Source organism: Mizuhopecten yessoensis, unplaced genomic scaffold, assembly GCF_002113885.1.
Source record: "Mizuhopecten yessoensis strain PY_sf001 unplaced genomic scaffold, ASM211388v2 scaffold363, whole genome shotgun sequence".
NCBI lineage: Eukaryota > Metazoa > Mollusca > Bivalvia > Pectinida > Pectinidae > Mizuhopecten > Mizuhopecten yessoensis.
The window spans coordinates 190-20,438 of NW_018403509.1; the positions used below are offsets into that span (position 1 = coordinate 190).

At 34.0% G+C, this 20,249-nt stretch overlaps 2 long non-coding RNA genes and 1 pseudogene across 2 annotated transcripts; all 3 read right to left on the bottom strand.

Moving 5' to 3' along the window:
* Positions 1-427: 427 nt before the first annotated feature.
* Positions 428-7,666, bottom strand: LOC110446749 (annotated as a pseudogene).
* A 1,881-nt stretch (positions 7,667-9,547) lies between these two features.
* On the bottom strand, positions 9,548-10,612 carry LOC110446744. The gene is made up of 3 exons (XR_002462498.1): positions 10,497-10,612; positions 9,959-10,111; positions 9,548-9,630 (listed from the first exon to the last, which is right to left on the bottom strand). It is a non-coding gene; the product is annotated as an uncharacterized LOC110446744 (long non-coding RNA).
* Positions 10,613-13,718: 3,106 nt separating this feature from the next.
* LOC110446741 lies at positions 13,719-14,711 on the bottom strand. The gene is made up of 3 exons (XR_002462496.1): positions 14,583-14,711; positions 14,235-14,366; positions 13,719-13,855 (listed from the first exon to the last, which is right to left on the bottom strand). It is a non-coding gene; the product is annotated as an uncharacterized LOC110446741 (long non-coding RNA).
* Between the last annotated feature and the right edge of the window lie 5,538 nt (positions 14,712-20,249).

Consider the following 20,249-nt stretch of genomic DNA (forward strand, 5'->3'; position numbering starts at 1 on the left):
TTCGGGTTATATCTGTTGTCATTTCAATATTACAACAGATACAACCAGATATACACCATCCAACCTCATATTCTGGTTGAAAGCACTTTACCTCTGTTAATTTTCATTGTCTTAGGCCTCTTTACTATTCAAAAGATACTGCTGAAAGGCCTCCTGGTGTTTTAGAAGTTGTTTTAACAGTTTTAGCAAAGTTTGTCCTTGTGACATTGCTAATGTATCAAGATCATTCATCCATGAATGCTACTGGCAAAATACCATAATTTAAGTCTCTTGGTTATCTAAACTTTAACGCTTGTCAACTTCATTCATTTGATATATACACGAACTTAATAGTTCTTCACAACAGCATTATGTTGCATACACAAATCATTACTCTCTTGGGTATATTTGGATGAAATATATAAGAGAAAAAAATGAGACAGATGGATGATGCACCATTACACCAGCTCACAGACACTTGATTAGATTAAGAAAAAGTTCACTGATACTGCGCAACACAGATGGGACATAAGTAGTCACTCTTTGGGGCCTTTTCAAGTCCTACACAAGGTAGATGTGACCATCGACCACAAACATTACATGCAACCCATGTTGCTCTTTTCGGGGAGGTACAGCCCACCATGTCACATCTGCTCCTTTGAGAAGGGGGTTCCTCTGATGCTGAAAGTAATTTGCACCTCACAAACTCTCTCATGCGAAGAGAAAGGGGATGTGAGACATCTTTAAGGTCCAAACTTTTAGACAGTACCAGAGCATTCTGTGAAAGAAGAAACAAATACCTTAATTACATGTATGTGTTTTATGTTAATTAGTACAACATCAAAAAATGTTAGATTCTTACATTATGACTTACATGATGAGATGTCCATGATCAGTTGACAGTGCACATTTAATTGATTGCTTATGGAATGTTTACATTTACACACTGTAATTATTCAGTTTTATTTATTGATGTTATAGTTCTGGACAATGCCACCCCAAATTTGAAAAAAAAATATGAAAATATGCCCAAATCTTTTTTTTTTTTTTTTTTTTTTTTTTTATTCCAATGATTGGAATATTTATATTGCAAAACCATTATGTGAATGTTTCAACAGAGTTTGTGGCTAATTGCAAAAGGGTTGAACCCCCTTAACGTATCTTACCAACATCACAAAGGACCCACAAGCATTGTCAACTTTCTGTCTGGAAGAAACCAGATCCCCAGTCTGCCATTTCCTGTTCCCGAGCTCTCCAGTTTTCTAAGAGCGTATGGTCATGTACCTCCTGTGAAAATGCAAAATATATTGGAACTTAACATTGATATCCATATGGTGCATATTTGCTGAATATATTAGATATCTGTTGCAGTGTCTTTGTATATGTAAGGTAGAGTGTCTCAGTGCTCTGTGTTGTATCTCCCACAAAGAGGAGTTCACATTTCTTTTTCTTCCTTAGAGATTATCCACTACATTACCAGTCATGAAACTTCTTATTAGGGCCCCGTATCGGAGATACGGGTGCCCTATAGTTATCACTCTGTCTGTCTGTCCGTCCGTCTGTCCATACATTTTGTTCCTGGCTGATAACTTTGCTATTTATTGACCGATGTACATGAAACTTGGTCAAGATGTTCAATTTTGCATCTTTTCACTGATGAACATTTTGTTATGACATGATGAAGCATAATTAAACAAGGAGTCAACTTACCAAAGGTCAAGGTCATCGGGTCAAAGACGAAGTGGATCTTTGACTTTGACCCTGGCTCTTGATGGAGGAGGTATATAAGGTGAAATAGAACAAATCAAACCTAACAAATGAGTATTGCACCGGTATTTACATTTCTGTTAGCCCAGCAAATATGGAGGTGGAAGGAAACAAGACTCGCATCATAGTACATGTAAAATGTATATTTTGCTTCCTTGCAATTCTTTTTGAAGTCCAAATGTCAAACGTCAAGCTCAGCTATATGGGCAGATTGCTTCTTGATGATTATGGAGGATATATTGCCACAAGACGGGGCCCTTACTGACCGGTCAGTGTTCTAGTTTTAATACTTTTTTTGGTAGTATTCCTGGGGATAATTTTCAACATGTTATAGCTTCCTAAAAGGCCTGCAATGTATAATTGTCTTTTTGTGAAGAAGAGATGGCATACATTTAACAGGGAATAACTTACAAAAGCCTGTATATAGCAATAAAGGTGAGGCACACTACCTTTATTAACTACCACAGACCTACATTGACTTAAATTTTGTTATAGATAGATGAAAAGTGGCAAGCTCTTGCTGAATATAGTATGAGCTCACCGGGCTAATTAAATATAACATATTCAACACTCTTAATCAGCATACTGTGGTACATGTATATTATTAAGCTTACTTCCAGTTTTTAATAAGTGCCTGATGATTGCCACCCATCGAGTCCGGGACAGACACGGTTGCTTTGTGAATGTTGGCTACAAGGAGGACCCAGTGGTTCCCACTCACGTTTGAACATGGCAAATTTTACCTGAATTGATTAATTAATTAATTAGTACCTTATCCATGCATAGTATTTCGGTTTTAGCTCTCGCATAAACTAGATTTTGTATGCATATACAAATTACCTCCTACTCAAAATATATATAATCAATTTGTTATACAATATTGAAAAAGTGTATACGAAATGAGAAATAATAGAGGGTTCCTTGCGCTCACCATCGTATGATCTTTATTAGTTCTAAGTTTTACCTCTACTTTTCTACCTATGATATCTTAGAAAGTGCTTTTTAAGAAATAACAATACCAAATATTTGTAATATGTTAGAGATATTTAAATATTCTTATAAATACAAGTCATTGTTAATATACTGTATAACAAACATCAAGGTTAGAATGATTCTCAAAGAAAATGTTTGAACTTTTATAATCATTTATACTTACATCAGTTTAGAGCCAGTGGTATATTTTACCTTGGCCCCATCACACTGCCATATAGGATGGCATGGCAAACATATGGTCAGTGTTCTTGAGATTCTGTTCCCTCTGAAGTAGGGCTAGATATGCGTTGATGACCTGGAAACATATAAATGAAACGAAAAACATTCTATGCAGCATCTGGGTTTTATGTTTTTACGTAAATGTATGTGTGATTGAACATTCAGTCCTTTTCGTTTATGTGGACAATAAAACTGGTTTGTCTATTTTCAGACATAAATCTTGATGGACCTGCAGATGTCAATACAGGCCTTGAAAGTATTTTTTGAGGCTCACCAGAAAGTAAAATAAGATCATCCAGTGCATCCTTATTTCATCAATGAACAATTCTGGTCCAACTGGTGAAACCATTTTAATCTTAATTTTGATAACAGAAAACGGCCTTTGACTACAGAAAAGTCTTTCTATTTTTGTGCTTACTTAGTAAATATCATTGCATTACCTTGTCATTCAGCCACTTTGGATTTTTCAGAGTATGGAAGTCTTCAAGTCCAGAACTTCTCCACAGACATAATAACGGCTGTTTTTCTTTAACTTGAAGGTAAATGGTGGCGGCTGGTGGCTATCCACACTGATGATGTTCTCCAATGTGCAATCTATATACAAAAGAATGTTTATTCACATAGCCAATCCATACACTTTACATACATATGTATACATTGACATTTCAGAGTTTATTGCAGATATGTGTAAATTTTATGACAGGAATGGCTTTTGAAGAAAGAGATTGAGATTGATTCTGAATTATTCTTCATTTTACAAATAAAAGGGTGATGTTTACTATTAATATTCAAATGGAATGTGGAAAAGATTTTATTGGTCCATTAATATTTGGTGCACACATTATTTTCAATTTTGATGAAAGAATACATGTAACCTTTCTGATCAGCACTCACAGGTTCAGGGAGATTGAACCTGACCCTTTTTCCTTTCTTCAGCTTCAGTTCTTCATTTCATGAAATGTTAAAAAGGATTTGTTACTATCATGTTCATGTAAATTATCTGATTATTACTTTCCTTATGAGTTATGTTTCAAGAAGATATGTGAGAGCTACTGAGTATATATAATTAAGTTCCCCAAACGGAGTGGGGAACTAATTGGTTTTACTCCGTTTCTTCTTCTTCTTCTTCTTCTTCTTCTTCTTCTTCTTCTTCTCATTCCGCTAAAAAAATTGTCGGAATCAAATTTCACAAACGTTCTTTTTGAACGGAAATTTATAAAAATTGACACAAGTAATCGTCATAGTAAGGCGGTGTGCAAATGACCTTTCATTTTCTGATCGGCCAACAAAAATGGTCGCAATAGCCTCTGATTGGTCGAAATTGAATATTGGTCGATTTTGCTCAAATTTGGTATGTACCGGCAGGTGTATTTTTGTAACTATGGGGGCAGTTTTGGGGACTTCTGTAATGGTCCCCGTTACAATTAATACTTGTTTTCTATTGTAAAAATAGCTGCCTGAGAAAATACTCACTTGTACTCTTTTGGTCAAAGGAAACTGGCACTGGCGAATCTGGCGCAGAAGGCACTGTTCTTAAAAAAAAATGCAATTTTCAATATAATGCAAATATACGATATTGCATTTGTTCTAATTTTATGAGATGAATTCATAACTGGTTTTGTGTTTTTATACCAATGCAGTAGTAATTCAAGAATCTCATCCAAAGGGTTGAATAGATAAAAAAGGTATGAAGGCTACAACAGTGGCTATAAGCATAGAAATGTTATCTTTCATGTCTTAAAAGAAATACCTTTTTAATGATTTTAATTTTGAAAATTACCTGAATGTAACTTATGAATTGCTTTCAGTGATTCTATCATTGCCCGAAACGTAGCTGCAGCCTCCTCACTTTCCTTATGTAGGTTTCTCTTCAAGTCAAACCCGTCTTGTTTGACTGAAAATAAAAAGTAAAACAAGAATATACCAATAGTTTTCCATGCCATAGCTGAGGAAGAAGATGGAATGATGTATGAAAAACATCTTATTCATTATTTCTTTCATAAAATGTCTCAAGAGCTAGACCAATTGTCCAAACCTTTCACCCCAATACACTGTATTGCCTTTGGTACACAAAGATATGCAAATTAACATCATCTCTTAACTGTTTGTTTAATAATACATATCATCAATTTTCAGACCTACCCAATAAACACAGCAGTAGAACAGACAGTTGCAATCTTGCATACATGTTTAACCCTGCTGGAGCCAGGTCTGAAATCTCCCGAAGAAGGTTGTCATGTTCTTCTTCATCGCAGCATTCATCTAGCACAGCAAAGGCTGTCCTATTGATGTTGTCAAAGGAAAAGCCAGAGGTCTGTTTTGCTTTCTCAAGCACTTCCATCCAGTTTTCCTTTGACATGTCCCTAGTCAGACTGTTGGTAATCAATTTAGATTTCCATTATAATAAAGAAAACACCACATGGACAATACCACACATAAGCCTATATCTGATGTTTTATATTGCACATATGGTTATATGGTTATATTTTATGCAGTATTTTGTCAGAGCAAAATTTAAGCATTATAGTTATATCTTCTGCAAAACATTGCTCATCATTACCCTGTATTAATGTTATATTTGTACTGAATGGCCTGAACAATCAAAATGATGTCAGGAAAGAATGACGCCAGATTACCAGGTTTGAAGTCAGGCTGTCTTTGACGCCACTTGTTCATTCACACAATCACATCATCAATAAGCAAACACACATAACAGTGGTCACATTAATATAGAGAGTCCCAGTGTTGTGCTTTGATTAAATATTAAGCTTTCCTTAAAGTATGTTTCCTTTTCACAAAAACAAGTCCATTAAAGTGGTGGGACACACTACCTATCAACAAACCCAAAACAAAAATAAGACCATGTTTATCTTTATATATTCACTAACCTTGAATTCTTCCTCAAACTTCAGACCTGGAAGTGGCGTACTTTGCAGGTTCTGAAAAAAGGCCAATGACTGAATAAATATATCATAAATTAGCATGTTATTTTCTGTTGAAACACCATATTCAGATGATACAAATACCCTGTTGATTGAAAGTGATAAAAATACTATGTGTATAAATGGCGAATTGGGGACCTTTTTCTTGATCCTATAAGAAGATCCCTATACTCTCCATGAATGTGAGCATATCTTTGAACTTGGGTTTTGTTACAACAATTAGGAAACAAGTTGTATCAGCTTTATTATTCACTCTTTTTGGCTCTTAATGGCAGCATGCAATAATCATACATACTGGATGTTTTGTTCTGTACTTTTTCCGAAGAACCCGCTTCATCTATGATGTATGTTTTTTCTGAAAAATAATGGAATGGCATATATTTTGTTTTTTGCCAAATGTAAATATAGGGAGACTTGGGAGAAGCATATATTACGTTAGATAACATCGCATGGGATAACAAATCAAATGAACTGATTGTTTTTCTCTTGCTGCCCTTCATAGTTAGGTCACCATAATGTTCAAAGGCAAATCTCATCACATTTGCATTTATTTCCAACATTTAATCTATATGTAATTTTAACTATTTGTATTTGAACTGAGGAAAAAGAAATCATATCTGTAAATTACTGATTCGTAATAAAGGTACAAACATCAATAACTATCTTCTTTCATATATATTGCCTAAAATCAGTTTTTTATATCTACTAACGTTTGATCGTACGTCTTCTCTTAGCCCTTGTTGGCAGTTGTTTTAAAGATGTCTGGGTGCTGGGAGATTTCCGCTTCTTGGAAATGATCTTGACAGGTGTAGGTTTTTTGACTGGCTGTTCCAAAAGCAAGGTCCCACTAGCCGGACAACTTTGTCGCAGTCTATCAGCTGTTAATGACAGCTGCTTCTTGACCTCTTCTATCACCTCCACAGAATCCGCAATGTATGACAGGTTGCGGATATACTGCAAAAGCTCTTCTAGTGTAGGCCCATGAGGCAGCTTTGGGTCTAATTTGTCCTCTCCAGCATGACAAGGAGCTGATGTAATATCGCTGTCATCTGCTTGAGGCATGACTTGGAATTTTGTGAGGTTCACACAATCCTCATCAATGATGAAATGAGGATTGTTTAAGTAGAATCCTGGCAAGGAATTCCAAGTGATGGCATCTGCAAAATGGCACATCAAAGCACAGAAATGTTTGCAAGGAAGATGAGTTTTCATGAATTCCCTACACTCACAAGATGGCATGTTGTGGCTGGATTCATCACCCAATTTGACACGGTAGACATGTGACGCACGGTTAGTTGACTGTACTAGAAACTATGTATCTGTCACCATGGTTACCATGCTTGGAGTGATGTCCGAACATCTCCCTGTGGCTTCCCTGATGTGCTGTACAAAGTACCTGGGTCGGTGGTGGAGCTCCTTAGGAATGTACACTGATGGCTCTCTCCAACCAGCTGACATTGTCACATTGCTTTAAAGGTATCTGGAGAAGGTCTTTTATTTACATGAACAAACTATATTTCAATATGGAAGCAAATTTTAAGAATTATGTAGAATGCAAATTGACAATATGGATTGAAAAGTTGGATTCAAGATTTTTCAAGATGTCAAGATTGGAGAACTCTCCCCTAAAATATGGAGGTGTGACAAGTATGCTTCACTACATTTAGCTAGAGTGATCATGTGTCTATGAATTCAAATTATATACCTTGGCAGTAAAGCTCTGTAGTGTTCAGCTTGAAACTGCTGCAGGCTAACAGACTTACCATGCCTAAGTAGGATTATTGATTGGTAATAAATACACAATATTGGCCTAACAAATGGGCAGGATCACATGCGTAAACTTCAAAAATCAGTTCAATAATTGCCTTCGTTACTTTCTGGTTAAACTCTTGTTATATTAGTTCAGGGTCACAGGACAAAAAAAATGACAGCAATAGTTCACCACCAAAATATCAAAGCAAGCACACTGTGACACGATATACCAATTCAAAAGTAATGACAGTCACAACATAAAAATGAGTAATTATAGATACATAATATATGATCTTTGGCCACATGACATTTCATTAATATACACATAACACAAATAGCATGTTATCCATCTGTTTTCTTCTTTTTTGATTTTGTTTTTTGGCTTTCATTGTTTTATACTAAATAATTGAAAATTCTATATTGCTTTTTCCTTTGGAGCACTACTGTATTTTAAAAAACATTTTCAAAAAGCCATTACCAACTTTGCTAAAAAGAACTACAATAGAAAAACTGGATTATATTATTTATCAATGGAAATAAGGAAAGTTTCATGTTGTGAAAGGAAGTTTATAAAAGCATAATGTAGATGTTTGGTGAGTTGATATTAGGCCATAATAAATTATTTGCTAGATTATCATCCCCGTTGCGTCGGCCGGTAAATCGAAAGTGGAACTGACCCAGTGTGATGGCGCATGTACAGTGGGGGAAGTGGTGTCGTACCTCGGAGCTTTAAATGTTCTGTGTCAAAAAGTGTGGGAAGGCAACCTGCACTATTTGTAAACGACCAAACTTACCTGCAGATACTTTTGAAGGTCTTCACTTTCTGCAAGACCCAAAACCTGATACTTTAGTGGTGACAAGTACAAGTCCTTTGATCAGTTATATGGCCACGAAACTAGTGAAAAGCACAGGCCCTCACTAGGACACAAGCCAGGTCCTGGGCATGGTATGCAATTCTCACCCTCCGCCCAAACTGCTAAAAATGTTGAAATGGTGATATACTGTTCTGAATGTGACAAGCCTCGTGTTCTCTACTGCAAGCATGTTGTAATAGGAAAGAAAAGAAAGGAATTGCAAACTATGTTGGGCGATTTGTCGTACACGTGTGGTTCTGATTTTGCTGATGTAGAAACCGAACAAGAAAATGTGTTAAAATCAGTGTTTGTAAGAAAAAATCTGACATGTGATGGGCCAGTTGAACTAGCCTATTTCTCTGCTGGTTTCGAAGCAGTATGCTTCCATTGTGGCACAGATGACAATGTGGCTACATCTGAGGAAAACTACCCCATATGCCAGAACTGTTTGGCCAATGGCAAGGTCACTGTAATTAAAAGAGGACGATATGTGAAAAAGTAATGTGGTGTGTATTCATACCAAAAGTTAGTACAGATATATATGTGGACTGAACAGTGAAATGGTGTTCAATGTGTATACTGCATACGTTGCTATTAACAAAAAATAAAGATAAATGTACACTGAACATGCGCCTTTATTGCACTATTTTAACACATTTGCAACCATTTTAAATTTTAGGAAAAATAAAAAATAAAATTCGCCCCCCCCCGCCCCAATTTTGAAAAGAATTTGGATGAGAATCTAGCAATTAATTTATTATGGCCTTATACATGAATGGTGATAAAGGATAGTAAAATGATACTAAAGGATTAATTATTTACTAGAGTGCCGCATATCCAAACCTTATGGGATACAGGTAATCGGTTTGGTTGTTTGGCCATACACATACACTCATAACCATGCATTATGCTTGGGGCATGAATGAGGTTCACAAACTTAGTTTGATACATGTGAAATTGGGATATGCAGCACTCTGTTGTAGAACAAAATTGTACAGTGATGAAAAGGGAAAATGTGAAAAGAGATTATACATCAAACCAGACACCAATTAAAGCAAAGCTGACACCAAGCCAAACAATATTGACACAATACTCCTAATTACTTACCAAAACAATGAAAAATACTGAAATTTTAAACATTTATGACTATATGTGAAGAAGGTTATATGATATTTTCAATTTTATAATAAAACAATGAAACAATAAAACACAATCCAGTGACTAGCTAATGATTTTCATTAATTGTTTTTGATAGAGCTACACAAATTAAGACAAACAAAATTGTGCTTTTTTTCAAAATCCATCCAGTAAGCAGGGTTTTTTTTAACTTGAAACTGTTCTCACTGAGAGCATAATTGTAAATTTAAATGTTAAATATTTATGCTATTTCATTTTATAATTTTTTATTTGTACTAAAGTGATATATAAAAGTTATATCATATTATCACATACTTGCGATAGGATTCCACAAAGAAATCCTCTACAAGAAGGGTCATCAAACTCGAGACAGTCTTCATACTTGAATACCTTGTTATGTGCCTCTACACCATTGTTGGTGTTGACCACCAGAGTATGTCCGTTGTCCCGGTAGGCCCAGACCCACATCTTCAAAATAAAATGAAATTAGAATAAAATACTGAAATATTGACAAACCATAAATGTTTCTGTATATAAGACAAGATGGCCTGCATTTATTTTCTTAACCATGCTCACTGACTCAAGATAAAAGTCAAAGATCATCTGAAACCCCTCCAACCTGCAGTACTCATCATGGTATTTAGAACTGACTTGAGCAAAACACTTCTGCATAGACATGTGAAATTATGGACACACAAATGGAAAAAGAGTAACACATAAAATTTGTAGAAAGAGAACATCAGATATGGTTCACATAACACTCAATTGACATAATAAATGTTACGTCATGTGTTAAGTGTCCCACATTTACTGTACAAAATACACCTCTGTGCTTTTAATCTCTTCACATTACCGTGTGTTTGTCATTCGCTAGCCATTGCCCATTGATGTATTGACGACGCTTAGGCTGGCTCTTCCATACTTCACTCTCATGATGCTGGTTCAATTTTTTGTTAAACTCGGCTTCAGTAAATGACTCTGCCACAGCCTGCAACATTTAATTTTCAAATAAACATTTTGTTGTATAGATATCAAAATTTATATTGATATGAGTAAATCGTTACTTATAGGTATGAAATTTGAAAACTCTTTTTGTTATATTATGTGACCTAGTATTAACATATTTATACTTAACAATGAATATTCAGACCAGAAAAGAAACTAGATTGACCCTGAACTCTTCTCTTTATTATCAAGGATATCGGCATATAGAATTGATTGATGATCATATCATGCATCTATTTACATTTAGTAATTCAGAAGTCTGATCCTGTCTTGTCGCATCATGCTTTGATGCAATCAATCATCTGTGCCAGGCTTGTTTTCTGTGGAAGTCACATATGAAGATGTTTGACTCTGTAATATATTAAAAAATAGTTTAAGTATATAGGTAGGTACATTTCAGCACTGAACTGCTTTCAGTTGGCATTCATTGGCAATTTGAATGCCAACTGGACAAAGGCAAATTCATGAAACATGCACTTATTGTTGATTTTGTCTTAATCCAGTTGGCACTTATACTGTCTATGAATGCCATCTAAATTTGGTAGGAGTATATGCCGCAAATGACATATTATGAGAATTATATATGTATGTTATTTGGCTTTTCTGGTGATACCAAAATTAGTAAACATTTTCCAACAACTTTTGAATATCTGGTAGTCTATTTGAAAACCGAACAGCCAAATTGTCCTTTTTTCATCATTCCCCTGCCTGCTATGGAAGTTGGGAACCACATATAGGTCACATAAACGTTCATGAGTTAAAAGCAGGTTGTTTTCAGTCAAGATCAACATAAAACTTACCTGGGAAAACACTCCGTATTGCATTCGCTTCTACTTCAGAGGAATCTATCATGAAGCCTCTACAAGTCCAGTTTGGGTTGTTATCTTTGATGACTTGTAGAGCTTCGGCCACAGATATGGAATGTTCTTTCTCTGTGATGAATGCACCTACAACACAGAAGCCGTCATTGGTCTGCACACACAGAAAGAACAATGGCAAAGCATACTTTGTGGTTCTGTATGTGGCATCCAGATACACAAGTTCCTATTCGTATCTTGAGAGCAATCTACTCTGCCATGAAGACTGGTAAACCACGAGGAGATACTGATCTTCATTTACAGTGAAGCAGCCATCTTCCTCTTCAAAGTCATCTTCTCTAACAGGACGCTTCACAAATGATGACTTACGAAAAGTCCACATGTCATATGGACGTTCCTCCCGCCACACCCTATTTTCTCTGCCAGGTCTTCCTGGTCTATCAAGCTGTGCAGAGTTTTGCGCCTCTGCCGGTATATATTTTTTCTGAGATCTTCTTTGCTCGGATTGATGACCCTTGGCATCTCCTGGTCTCTGAAGAGATCTTTTATAAATATCTTTAAGTGTCGATGCATTTCTTTGGGACTGTGTACACTCCTTCATCGACAAGCCCCCTGATCTTCTTCAGAATCCGTTCATCAATCGGAGATTTCAAATCAGCAGCCTGCAACATAAGTTATAAAAATAATAACAGATTTGACTTGACTAAGGAACCATGAATCAAACCTTGTAACCAAAACTGTCATGAATTTCAGTCTAATTTTTAGATGATTATAAAAGTAGAGGTACTCAGATTGAATGATGTTTGGATTTCGTATATTTTATCTAATTTTTACTTTGATTCTGAATGAATCTATTATCATTGCAATGCCCAATAGTTTTAAACGTTGATAATGCTTATAGCTCCTGTGAGCATAAGGATATGATTTCATGATTAACATAAGTTGGAGAGTGTAAATGTGGTTGTATCTGTTGTAATATTAGAATGACAATTACAGATAGAACCAGATTATGAGGTTGGATGGTGTATATATGTTTGTATCTGTTGTAATATTGGAATGACAACAGATAGAACCAGAATATGAGGCTGGATAGTGTATATCTGGTTGTATCTGTTGTAATATTGGAATGACAACAGATATAACCAGAATATGAGGTTAGATAGTTTATATCTGGTTGTATCTGTTGTAATATTAAAATGACAACAGATATAACCAGAATATGAGGTTAGATAGTGTATATCTGGTTGTATTTGTTGTAATATTGAAATGACAACAGATATAACCAGAATATGAGGTTGAATGGTGTAAATCTGGTTGTATCTGTTGTAATATTGGAATGACAATAGATAGAACTAGAATATGAGGTTGCATGGTGTAAATCTGGTTGTATCTGTTGTTATATTGGAATGACAACATATATAACCAGAATATGAGGTTGGATGGTGTATATCTGGTTGTATCTGTTGTAATATTGGAATGACAACAGATAGAACCAGAATATGAGGTTGGATAGTGTATATCTGGTTGTATCTGTTGTAATATTGGAATGACAACAGATATCACCAGAATATGAGGTTAGATAGTGTATATCTGGTTGTATCTGTTGTAATATTGGAATGACAACAGATATCACCAGAATATGAGGTTGGATAGTGTATATCTGGTTGTATCTGTTGTAATATTGGAATGACAACAGATATCACCAGAATATGAGGTAAGATAGTGTATATCTGGTTGTATCTGTTGTAATATTGGATTGACAACAGATAGAACCAGAATATGAGGTTGAATGGTGTACATCTGGTTGTATCTGTTGTAATATTGGAAGGACAACAGATATAACCAGAATATGAGGTTGGATGGTGTAAATCTGGTTGTATCTGTTGTGATATTGGAATGACAACAGCTATAACCAGAATATGAGGTTTGATAGTGTATATCTGGTTGTATCTGTTGTAATATTGGAATGACAACAGATAGAACCAGAACATGATGCTGCGGGATGTATATATGGTTGTATTGCATATCCATACACAAATTATAGTAGATACATTGTAGTTAAAATCTACATTAACACAAATGAAGGGGAGTATCTTATTGTTTCTGTTGTTGTTCACAACATGCAATGTTATTTAAAGGTTTGGTTTTATTTTGTTTAACGGCCTATTAACAGCTGAGGTCAAATAAAGGAAGACCTCCGTGTCTGCATGTATATCACTTAACTTTGTCATGTTATAGACTTACAATTCCCAGTATGATTTTGATGTTCCTTTGGCAGATCAATATAAATGACTTTCCGCTGTTCTACCTGCTGATAGACTGTAGAATGAAGGTCGTTTCTAAGTTTCATTGACTTCACTTCTCGCCAATATCGTGTGTCATGTGGAACCTTATATCATTTAAAGGAAAAATGTATACTTATAATAAAATAAAATATTTTCATGTTATTATTTATTTCTTATGACTAATCTTCTGAAGATCGCACATGACTAAGTGTCATATGGAATTTATTGAACAAGTTCAATAATTATTCATCATCATAATAATGTTAATAGACTTCACAGGATTTGTATATTCATAAATATTATATATATTTATATTGCATAAAAACTCTTTAATCGAAAGACATATCAAAGTATCTCATGAGATTAATAAATATCACATAGAGTACATCAATCACATTTAATAACTCATTTTTATTAGAAAATAGGGAAAACCACATATTTATTTCCATATCAGACTTTATAGCTAAAAACTCATTTTTGTACCTTGTACTCATCAAAGTGAATGACTTCCCTCATTACTATGGCCGCAGGACATCCTTTTTTCTTTGTGCCTGTCGGCCTCTTCCTGCTTGATGCTAAGCTATAGCCATGTTCTGTTGTGGAGTGACTGGTGTCCTGTAAAAAAACAAACAATTATTAAAATGAGATTACCTGAGTTGTAAGCATCAACTGATATACTGAGATTTGTTAGTTTAATCTTCCTTGTGGAGATCACAAGATTTTATTTTCTGTTATTATAAAATACTTTTGCCCGTTACAAAACTATGATAAAATTTAGTTCATCTTATTGTAACAGATACAATTTTATATTTGTAATGAGGAAAGTCTTACTTTTGATTTTTGGTCCTATATTGCGGTCCTTGATGACATTCCATCAGCTTTAGAACAACTATCATGAAAGGTGCACCATTTGAGGGAATCTGACACGGATGTGCAACCTTTCCTTCATCTCTAAACCGCACAGAGTTATATGTTCTGCAAATAATGTAAAATTAAAAAGATGGTATTTTTGAATATACAGCTAAATGATGAACAGCTCAGAGCTACTTTGAAGAACTTGACTATGATACCCTTTCAACCAAAACCAATAATATTGTAAAATATATATCATATTTAATTTCTCAGCCATATAAGTACATGCTCTTGAAAACAAAATGTTTGGTCAGGTATATATGTATGAATGTTATTTATGTTTTAAATGCAAAATTTTAACTAACAACTATATACACCTATACATGTATAGATATTGCAAATTTAAAAAGCAGGAATCAAAAATCACATACATGTACCAGGTAATTTCTGCAACTAATTATAAACTCAATTATTATTTGAATAGTTTATTCACTCACATCAATATACATTAGATTTACAAGTTCTTTGTCACTGTAACAACATTTAACTTCATTTCCCGATAGCCACCTATACGGACTGACAAAACGAGGGTCATAGGTTCAATGAAATGTAATTCCCTCCTGAAGATACGACTTGCCCTAGATTTATATCCCGATCGGGTCACCCTAATGAGTGTCCTCGGAGTAATGAGTGTACTCGGAGGTTTTTCGTTATTATATTTTTTTCACTTTTTTCTTCTGATTCTTAAATATTGTTCACTTATCTAGGTGTATGCAAATTTCAAGTCGGTCATAACAGTAGAAAGTACCGAAATACGTCAATAAATACTATTTTCAAGAGGGTGGATTGAGTGTCCACGGAGGATGAGTGTCCAGGGAGGTTTTCGCGCGCCCAAGAATTCGTTAATCAATATTTTTTACTTCTGTTTTCGGATTCATAAAGATTTTCCATTTACCAAACAGTGTGCAAAGTATCAGGTCGATCATAACAGTAGAATGTACCGAAATATAAGAAATATTCTGATAAAAATATGCGAACTATTTCACAACAGGCATTACTTAAGGGAAGTAACTCGTACGGACCTAACTGTAGAACTATTAGTCACGAGGACGCAGTTTTATATAAGAGCCCATTTTATTTTATTTTATGATTTAATTTTTAACTAATTGCAATTAATTTCAAACAATTACATTATGTTTTCAATATTTTTGTATGCATTATTTCTGTCTCTAATTTTATGTTCTAATATATATATTAAAATCGTATTTTTTGTTTAATTAGTTTGTTGTACATAATTAATAATAATGGTTAACATTTACATAAATTTGATCCCAGTTAATTTTATATAAAATGATAATCATTTGATCAAATTAAATTCTCAATTTACGAACAATTGAAATAGTTAATTGTTTAAAAAATAACGTTATACAGATTACTGAACTATTTGTTAATCCATTGATTAAATTATAAGTACATATCATAATATGTAATTAATAATGAAAGATTATTTTGAAATCGAAAGATTGAAAACAATAATTATCTGGATTTATTTATTTTATATAATACAGTAGTGATGCACAGAGTAGGAGATTCCTGCTTTTAGGTAATTAACGGTTTATATTTGTGTTTTGTTTTTGAATTTATAGGTGTTTATTGTCACAATGTTTACAAGCTACATTTTTAGCATCACTGCAGTTTTTGCACAAATACCGCAGGGATACATATTGGGCATGATGAGGAAAAACGACAGAGAAAATAAACAAGTTAAATATATCACTAGCTAACAAAGAGACCTTATATCAAATATATTAATAGCTAACAAAAAAAACTTACATCGCCCGATACACGACGGAGTTAAATATATTACTAGCTAACAAAGAAACTTTATATCAAATATATTACTAGCTAACAAAAAAAACTTACATCGACCGATACACGACGGAGTTAAATATATCACTAGCTAACAAAGAAACCTTATATCAAATATATTACTTGTTAACAAAGAAACTTTATATCAAATATATCACTCGCTAACAAAGAAACCTTATATCAAATGCATTACTTGTTAACAAAGAAACCTTATATCAAATATATTACTAGCTAACAAAAAAACTACTTATATCGACCGATAAACGACGGAGTTACAAAGAAACTTTATATCAAATATATTACTAGCTAACAAAAAAAACGTATATCGACCGATACACGACGGAGTTAAATATATTACTAGTTAACAAAGAAACCTTATATCAAATATATTACTAGCTAACAAAGAAAGCTTATATCAAATATATTACTAGTTAACAAAGAAACTTTATATCAAATATATTACTAGCTAATAAAAAGACCCTTATATCGACCGATAAACGACGGAGTTAAATATATTACTAGCTAACAAAGAAACCTTACATCAAATATATTACTAGTTAACAAAGAAACCTTATATCAAATGTATTACTAGCTAACAAAAAAACACTTGTATCAAATATATAAATGAGTTAAATAGTAATATATATATATACACATACACACAATTTATAGTTAAGCGACTATTATGATCACATAAAGACTGATATATTTCAATAATCTGTTTACAACGTATCGGTTGATAAGAAGTAAATTCTGATTCTTGATACTAAAACCCTGAAATACAACAATAGGTTATTTTCTGTACAATCGAAACTGTAATCAAATACTTACCAAGAGAGTAACAAGATTGATAAACTGCCTTATACAATAATTGAAAACTGTATTTTTTATACAATAATTGAAAACTGTAATTTTCATACAATAACTGAAAAACTGTGATTTGACTATACTATTATCAAATACTTACTTAGAGCGTAAAACGATAAACTGTCTTATAAATACTTACTTAGAGCGTAAAACGATAAACTGTCTTATACAGATTGCACACGCATATAATGCAGTGCCTCGGAAACAGTCGTAAATTATGGATATACAAGCTATATCAAAGTCTTGCTATAAGCGTCTTGTTACTGTATAATGAGATTGTGATCTATGTTTTTTATTCAACAAAAGTGTATAATCGCATTTCATTTTCACAAATTTTATTATATATATATTAATATAAATATAAATGGATAAGATTACAAATAGGCCTATATCAATCTTCTCCATGATGGTGTTAATATGACATAATATATATATGTGTTATTATTCAGCTATTTATAGTATTATATTACAATCATACATTCATACTATTGCCAATTTGTGAAGTATTGATCAATATGTATATTTCTTTATGCCTATATGCAATGTGCATTTGGTTATAAATTGAATTTTATTGAATTGGTACTGAGTTACGGTGAGTGAACTAACGAGTGCAGGCGTGACATTTGTCCCCGCTCGATTGAACTAGATACTTATAGGTAATTATCACATCAGTCGCGCACCTGTCCAATATCAGTGACATAACCAGGTATTTGTCGGTAATTATCTAATAAGTGTCACCCCTCCCCCATATCGCAAGCACCTCAGGTAATTATCGGCTTAATGCTGAATTGCGGGGCGGGGCACTCGTCGACTTGCATCATGACTCTTGAGAAGATATCCCGAAGCATCGTCCGTTTATAAAGTTTATAGATTATCATACGGCTACTGGTTTGTATAAATATTGTGTAATACTCCAAGCAACAAAAAGGTACCAACCTATCCGCTCGGAAATACGCATCACTAAACGGTATATATATATGTATACGCACCCGTAATTTGATACAGTATTGTATTTCTTAGTCCATGTGACATATGTAAAGTATTTATAGATGTCATTTTTTATCAATATCATCAACAATTATGTATAAGCAAAGTTTCAAAATCTATAATGGAATGATTCTTAATTATTGGTGTAAATTATACTTGTAACAAGTTGGACATTGGTCTTTGTGCGCCGAGGATATTCATTTTTGTATGAAAGGCTCGAATGTAAAACTCGTTGATGACTATAATGTATATATTTTGAAATACATGCGGCATTCCTTAATATAATGTACAATTATTAACTTATTTCAAGTTTGTACAAGATATTGACTATCTCCCACTCGGTTTTACGTGATTTACTATATATTGTCCATTTATAATCAATCCTGACAACACGGTCAAGTTACCAAAATGAATATTAACCTTATCTTAAAATATGTTTTTTTAGTGCACCCCTGCTAATTATAATGACATATCATATTTACTATCCATTTTCAACTTTAAAGATATATTTTAATAGTATAATGTTATCGCATTATGCCATACATATAATGCCTATGCTTCATTTTATGAGGGTAATTGACTAGAATATTCATATCCATATTATTCTATAGGATTATTCTATGTCATTGATATCATTGTATAAATATTGTTATACTATGCCTATGAGCCGCAAGGCTTTTAGCTAATAAACAATAAACCATTAACACCTGACAATAAATGTGTGGGCGTATATAACATCTGGGCGGTGAACCTACCCTGCGGGGGTATACACGGGACACGCCGTTTGTTTACTAGGGCAAGATGATAGATAATTATAATAAGATAATTACTGTCTCGTGCCCGTGTCTATATGGACAATACAAACGGTAATTATGTTGTGATAAGACTTTCACGCGAACGACACGACACAACTCTCTCTTTCAAGTAAATCAACAAGTAAACCTGTAAACATCATCATGCGTTTCGCAATCGTTGGACACAGCTTCATTGCCAGGATGGCTGAAAACTCTCACCTGCAATCCGCCGATGTCCAGCTGATAGGAATCCGTGGGGCAACAACCAGGATACTTCTACTATCGAAGAAGATCCGTGATCTTGATGTCGACCGGGTGTTCCTACAGATTGGAGGAAACGACATCGACATCAGACCCAGATGACATGTGACGTTGTCGCTATGTTTGTAGAGAAAGTATGCCGGGTGAGAGTTGGTAGCCTGTTCCAGCGATACAGCGATACAGACCGCGGCATACATCACCAGAGAAATATGAAATACAACGAACCAGAATAAACACGCGTCTATGCGAATTATTCAAAACAAAAGATAACGTTACATTTTGGAAACTTCGCGGACTACAACACCTCACAGCTGCTGCATTCAAGGACGGCGTCCACCTAACACAGATATTGGAGACCCGTTACGCAAGACAACTGAAGCTAGCCCTGCACTGCAGTCAGATGAAGTAGGAAACTACTCAGGTTAAAACGGCCCTTTTTAGGGCCACACAATTTTCAAAGAAAGTGTCATTGAATGTCTCGAAAACACGCTTCCCCAACCCAACAATATATAATGACCAAACAAATTAAAGATAGTCTTTATAAAGTCCCTTGCAATGACGTGTCTAATCGTAATAAAGGATTTACAATTATATTGTTAATATTTATTGACATATATATAATTAATATGTACTCCCTCCAATCTGAATACGTATATACATTTTACAGTGTATAGAAGGAATAGAAAGCACGCCCCGCTTGTCTTTAATCATAAATTATTACCTAATGAAATAAGCCATAAACTATTTAGGGTTACTTTTGAGATTCATGTTATTTTTAGTAAAACTTGTATTATACTCAACATATTGAGAATGCTTAAAAATTTAAAATCGATAGTAAATCATTGGAAACGTTATTTTATTGTTATAT